This window comes from Micropterus dolomieu, linkage group LG10, assembly GCF_021292245.1.
Source record: "Micropterus dolomieu isolate WLL.071019.BEF.003 ecotype Adirondacks linkage group LG10, ASM2129224v1, whole genome shotgun sequence".
In the NCBI taxonomy this organism is placed as follows: Eukaryota; Metazoa; Chordata; class Actinopteri; order Centrarchiformes; family Centrarchidae; genus Micropterus; species Micropterus dolomieu.
In genome coordinates, this window is record NC_060159.1 from 12,677,407 (window position 1) to 12,684,463 (window position 7,057).

The following is a 7,057-nucleotide window of genomic DNA, read 5'->3' on the forward strand; positions in this document are numbered from 1 at the left end:
CTCTCTCTGTGCTGGAGTTCTTTAAGAACTTGGTGGCTTGATCCAGATTATTATTAAATTGGTTGAATTTTAATAAGAGTGTGTTTATTCATATAGTGTATCAAGCTTATTACTTCAATATATTTACTGCAAATCTGATATTAATATTTTACTCACGGATAGGGACGTTAGGCTGCTGTATGAATGAGCACTTCAGAGATAATGATAGTCATTATATACATAAGCCTTTATATGGCTGGTCTGGTTGTATAGAATGAAATGAGCGAAATGAGTCAAAAAAAGATTAGTTCATTTTAATGAACGAGATTTGAATGAACGAGTCTGTCAACAGAGTCGAACTTGACATCACTAGTCTGAGCGTGCGAACTTACAGTAGCGCGTTGCAGCGCCCACAAAACACAACGTTAGAGGTCTGTAATAGTATATTATGAGATGTAAAAATATTTTCTGGATCATTCTGAAACTATGGCGTGGCAAATTAGACTATGGTGGGCCGCCATGGTCTCATTAATTAATGGGAAACACTGATGTCCATATACACGCTTAACGCCTTCACATCTATTTTCCTTTAATTCTTGCTTTAGTAGTAGCTTTAGGGTGGAAAAAATCATCTTTTTCGATACTGTCTGACAGTACCATGTAATCACTCACATACATTACATAATGTATATATTTTATCATTTTGTTTCATCTTTTTATTGAAGCTATATGATGTTTACACAGTGAAACCCAAGACAGCATGTTATGACTGTCCTGTCAGCTGGAAAGTGGGATTGTATGGTTAAAGCAACAACTAATCTGAAATCCGAGTCATTGTAGGCAAGTCTCATTTCTATCTGAGTGTTACTGTGTTAAATATACATTTTAATCACTCTTTTGGGTTCAAATGCTCAAACACTGTTTGGCTTCTTAGATGGAGGGATTTGTTTGTTGCAATACAAAAGGCTTTACAGTGATATAAAGGGCAAAACACAATCGGGCATCATAATGGAACAAACTGAAAATAACACCAAGGTTGAAAATAACTATAATTATCCTTTTACTCATCACAATAATAATCCACTTATTTATGCTTTAATCCAAAACCAAAACTGGAATTGTGTGTTTATGCTCCTGTTTGTGTGATGTTGTCTTAATTATAGCAGCCAGACATTATGCATAATTGACCGACTCTTAGACACTTTTGGATTGCCCGTATGTAAATTGCAAATTAAATGTATTTGTTAAATATGGTGGCTCACTAATGTCACATATGTTGTTTTCTAAAACGATGCGAGTGGCCGCAACAGTTCACATTACTCCATGTTCCTTTTCTTTTTACAAAGTGTGAATAAAAAAATAGGCAAACAAGACAAGAAGAAGCAATCAGAATTATACAAGTGCGAAGGGGAAGAAGAGGATAGTGGCGGCAAAAGAGTGGCGGCAGGGGCGTCGGGGGGTGATTGGCTGAGTATAAGAGAAGAAATGGTTCTGACCTTTTCCGTGAGTGGACTGTGGCTCTCGTGGGTTTTAGCCTAGGTGGAAGAAGGGAGGGGAGGTAAAATGTTGAAATAAAAGAATGGAAGAGGGAAAGAGGCCAGCAGAAGAAGTGCATAAGTGTGTCCCAGTTGACATTCAAGGTCAGGACTGTGCACAAAAACTCACACTCACACACACACCCACTCAAGTACGGCAACAAGTTATGCTCAACACTGCACACATACAGTACGTGCGCGTTCCCACGCACTGACACACACATCATCCCTGCAACCTAATGGCAGTAATCACTCCCCAACCTCCTGCCTCAAGTGAAGTTCAAGTCCATTAACTTAAAATATATACAGCTTTTCCTCCTCTGCTCTGTACTTCAGCAGTTGTACCTTCATTTTTACCTCATTTCTTCTTTTTTTCTTTCTGTCATTTCCTTTGAGGTTTTTTTTTGTTAGTGTGTTCTACCACAGTGTGCGCTTGTTATCGTTGTGTTCCAGGTCTGGCCTTCGCTCAGCTCTTATTGATGAGGCAGTGGCAACTTTTACAACAACACTGATTGAAGCAAGAGGGAAGAAAACCATTAAACCCTCTACCTTCATTTCTTTCTCTCCACATTCACCATCTTCTTTCTTCTCTCCTCCAGCATGTGCTCTCTGTGTCCCTCTGCCTTTCTTTAATTTTTTTCTCTCCTTAATGAATAGCTTTGTTGGCATGACAGTTCTGTGTTAATGTGTCTCCACGGCGCGTCTTTCTTTCCACAGTATGTTGCTTTTCCTGCTCTCGTTTCTCCCTCCTTCTACACTCTGTTTAGAGTCTTTGTTCCCCCTATAGGCCCGTCTCGCTCTTGTCAAATCTCAGGCCTCTCTGTCCACAATACTATCTTGACAGGGCGTTCTTAATACATTTCTCTTGTGCTTTCTTTAGCTCTCTCGCTTTCTCTTATCTTTTAAGGGCACACATTGTGCAACGTGTGATATTTAATTTCAGATATGTATGACAGAGAGCATATCAGAATTTTTTGCGTGTGCTTGCTTTGCATTGCAAATGAAGTTTGGGGGCGGGGTGATAACATGTTCCATACACAAGCGTGTGTTTTTACAGTATTTAGATATGTATGTGCGAGTAGGATTGTTTGTGTGCATGCTTTTGTGCGTTGGGATTGTTGGATCTGTCGTGTGACAGCGGGTGGTGTATTTGTATACTGTGTAGTTTTGTGTCAAGCTGTCTTCGAGTGTTTCCCACTCTCCATTTGAAGAGCAACAACACTATATCTCAATAACTCTCGTGCTCTTTCAGTTCTCTTGTCACTATCACATAATTTTATACCCAAGCAATGAGACACCAAACACTCATCCACTGAAGTCATTCAGTTGCAAATAGGAATACAACTCTCTGAGGGTTTACTCGAGGTGTTTGATGTGTTTTTAAAAGCCTCAATCAGCAGACCTTTTTCTCGCTATTCTGCAGATACAAAGGTTTTGGAAGTGAAGCTGCCTGCGAAGGAAATATTGAAACTTGTGGAAACAATTAATTAAATTAACTTTATTTGCAGGCCATGTTGTATAGTAATAAAACACAAGCTTTAAATATGTATCATATAAAATGCATTACATACAATAAAAAACACATTAGACACACATTAAACATACAAATTCATAAATGTCATAAATTAATTTGTTTACTGCAATTATACTAAAGCATCTCAGTTAAACGTTCAAATGCACCGTGTAGCACATTAGTTAAGTTGTACTTTATTGATCCCTGTGCGGAAATTTGCTTTCTACATGACCCTCCTATTGTACTATTTAGCAGCAGTGGGCAGCCACAGCGCAGCCCAGGGACTAATTAAAGTTCTGTGGCCAGTACTTAGGTCAAGGACAGTTACAGGAGTAACTAGAGTACCAAACATATGACTCAGCATGCAAACTCTCCATAGAAAAGAAACCTAGGACCTTTTCTTAAACAATAATAAGTTGTTGTTGTTTTTTAAAAGTTTTACAGATTATTTATATTTGTATTTTTTGGCCATCATTAGTTTTGGCCAATTAGAAATAAAAACATGATGCTCATCAAGTTAATCACTGAGATCTGAGAAAGTGGCAACATTTCTAAATGGAATTCAGATAGGGCAGGATAAAAGAGCAGCCAGACAATCTCGCAAGTTTTATACAGACACCTGGGTGTCTGTAAAAGAAAACAAATGCGAACATTAAGATTTTTGCCAATTGCGTTTCCAACATCCTTGATATTTTGATAATTGTACACTAGGGCGTTTCCTGCGCAATGAGGGTTTATTTCTGACATTCAGGTTTACGTTTGACCTCTAAATGAAGTCATTTAGAGGTCAAACGTATTAGATAATCTGGGGAAACAGTTAACTTGTTTTTGACCTGCCTGCTATTCTGACTGCTCATGTTTTCTTTTTGCTCAGCTGGACTATTAAGCATTGTAGCAATGTTGCCACGTTACGAGATCTCAGTAATCCTTTGGTGGGTACAATTTCGCGGTTAACTTGAACCTGATTCAGTCACATTTAGTATCTTTATTCAGATTGTGGTCCCAGAGTCAGTCTAAGTCCTAAAGTCCGCAATGCTTGCTTGCCAGTGTGTATTAATAATTTTGTAGCTTTTTAAATCAAGTGAAATCTGAAACCATTTGTTCCATTTTAAAATATTGTCTTGTATTACTTGTTACAGACGACTTCAGCATACAGCTTTCTGCCTCTTGAAGATTCTGTTGCCCACGATTGACTTTCAAGGTTTAACTGTTACTTTCCCATCCGATTACGGCTCCCAGGCATAACGGAGCAGCACCAGGCTCAATGACATGGAGGTTGGATTTCCATTATTCCCCAAGGCGTAATGAGCCGGTTTCCACTTGCTCGCACTGGAAGTTTTCATTATACCAACCACAGTGCTCGTTTGCAAAATAGAGGCGCTCTTTACCTTAATTGTTCGGCTGGTTGTGTTTACACGATATTGCACAATAGCCCGTGTTTATGTACGTGTTAAGGTCTGTTTACCTGAGCTTGTCAATGTTTTAAGGTGTGAGTTTTTCTGTGTGTGTGTGTGAGTGTGTGTGTGTGAGAGAGAGAGAGAGAGAAAGAGAGACTGCTTGTGCATAATTGTAGCTGTGAATGTGCAGCCACTGTACGGCAATGTGCTGAGCAAAGAGATTGAGATTTTTCACTCAACCATTTATCTTTGCCTGCAGTCACCATTTTAGAGTATTGATCACTCACACACAAATATACATTTAAAGCACACACAGTTGTATTATAGACACACGGAGCATGACTTTAAAGGATATCATGCAGAAAAGCTGCTCAGCTCTTTGAAAATCTCATTACGGCATTTAGTTTTATAATAAAAACCCACAAATCATTGTAAGATGCTTTACTTTCAGTTCATATACTCTGATGGAAGTCAGTGAATTGGAAAGAATATTTTCACCTTTGTTAGGTTTATAAATTAGTATTTTGATTCTACCTGAAGGGAATCTTAACAGCGTGTACGGTGTTATGTTTGTTAGATTGGAAAAGTAAAGTTTACCAAAGCACTCACTAGATATAAATTGTATTGGGAGCAAAGATGAAAGCGTTTCCCTAAAAGCATTGAGATCACTTGATAAAACAGCACTTTCCTTACATCTATTGATATTTTGCATTGCCTGCGGTCATTGCAGAAGTTTTTCAATTCATGGCCACAAAAAGGATTCAAGCTGCCGGTCGTGGGAGCTGACCTCGGATGTGCCGGACCACTGAGCCAACTCCCTGTTGTTGAATTGACTGGAATAATGAGTTAGACTGAATGACTTCCCCATCATAGAAAAACACCGCAGACCCAATGACTTCGCTTTCCTCTTTTTGTACAAATGGTGCACTTGTACAAATTGCACCCTCGTACCACAATCATTAGCAGTCTATATTTTACCCATGGGAGCCTGTAGAGCAGAGTAGCTGCAGAAAGGGCCCTATTAGACAAAGATGCACTCTAAATGCACTGCTGCAACTGACTGGGAATGTTTGAGACTAAGTAGTCTCCAAACCTTTGATTAGATGCACAGGGTTGACTGTGCTAAGTTGCTCCTGCTCCTCTTGCTTGTGACTTTGTAGTCTTCTTGGCAGGCTTGTACCTTGCGTGTGATCAGTGCCTTTCATGGTGTATTATGACCAACTGAGCCTGTTTATGGAGTGATTATTCCTTTCAAATCGTTGCCCAGTCTCTCTCCCCCTTGCATTCTTCCTAATTATGTGCACATACTGTATACACCATTTGTAGAATTAGTACTAATGAGGCCACCACCGACTGTATAGCTAAGAGTTAGGCATGACATAAACACAACTCATTAAGATCATTACTTGCTTACTCTCTAGAGAGGGAAGGCACGTCTATTTCTCTATAACCGCTATGTGATCCTTACCACACAAAGAAACACAGAGAGAGACTATGTGTTAAATACTAGGTTAGCCCAAATCACCTTTTGGGGGTGGTTTGATTACATTCAAACGAATACATGTGAACATTATACTTGCTACATACCATCATGTTAGCATTGTCATTGTGAGCATGTTGGCATGCTTACATTAACATGTCACTCAAAGCACTGCTGTGCCCACAGCCTCACACAGTTGCTGACATGGCTGCACATTCTTCAGCTTGTTAAAATTTCATTTGTATTCTCTGCCATGCATTGTACCTGGATTTTCACAACAGGGCATTCTTTTTGTGCAGTGACTGAAATGATGAGAGTGTAATCTGTTGATACATATTTAGCACATAGTGCTAACATCTGCAGGCAAAACAGTGGGTGGTAAAATGGAAAACAATACTGTATGATGTAATATTAAGATGTAGTTAATCCCGATAATAATACTTACTAACTCAAAGAGCTATTTTGATAATATTTTAAATTACATATTTAACCAGACAGCTTGGGATAAGGCAAATGATTTTGTTATGGGCGCAGGGAGGGTTGTGACTGAAATATAATAACATGGGAAATTAAGAGTGAAAATGAGAGAGCAGGCACGGTGGAAGAGATTTGAGGCCGTGACGTTGACTTTTTATTTTTAAACTGTTCCCTCTTAAGCAGCATCACAGGAAGGAGGGGAGTGTAGAGAAAAGAGCCTGTGGCAGCGGCGGTGGAATATCTGAAGGGGGAGTTTGAGAGGGCTGGCTTCCTCCCAGCTGTGCAACACCAAACTCTATCTTATACAATTATGCTTTACATACAGTGTATACATTCTTCCCTTTGAAGAGAGACTATAAGTGGCTTTTTAAGATACTTTGAAATAAAAAAAAAAGAGTAGTATTTGGTTGAGAAAAATGAGGAATGGGTGTTGTCTTTGTGTAATTTGAAGACTAAATGTGATTGTGAAGAATACTTGTTAGAAAGAAGAAGGATTGCGGAGGTTCTTCAGTAATGAGAGAGAAGTGATATAAGAATTTGAGAGATGCAAGAAAAACTTTGTGTTTGTGGAAGTGAAGGAGGATATAATCCAGATACCCAAAATGACTGTAGATGAATGACAGAGAGAGTGAGAATGCAAACAGTATTTCATCATGAAAGCCTTATTTCAGTGAAG

At 39.0% G+C, this 7,057-nt stretch overlaps 1 long non-coding RNA gene across 1 annotated transcript; it reads left to right on the plus strand.

The window, feature by feature from the left end:
• Nucleotides 1-3,646: 3,646 nt before the first annotated feature.
• LOC123977505 lies at nt 3,647-6,827 on the plus strand. Its single transcript, XR_006826694.1, has 3 exons — nt 3,647-4,073; nt 4,167-4,302; nt 6,562-6,827. It is a non-coding gene; the product is annotated as an uncharacterized LOC123977505 (long non-coding RNA).
• Nucleotides 6,828-7,057: the final 230 nt, after the last annotated feature.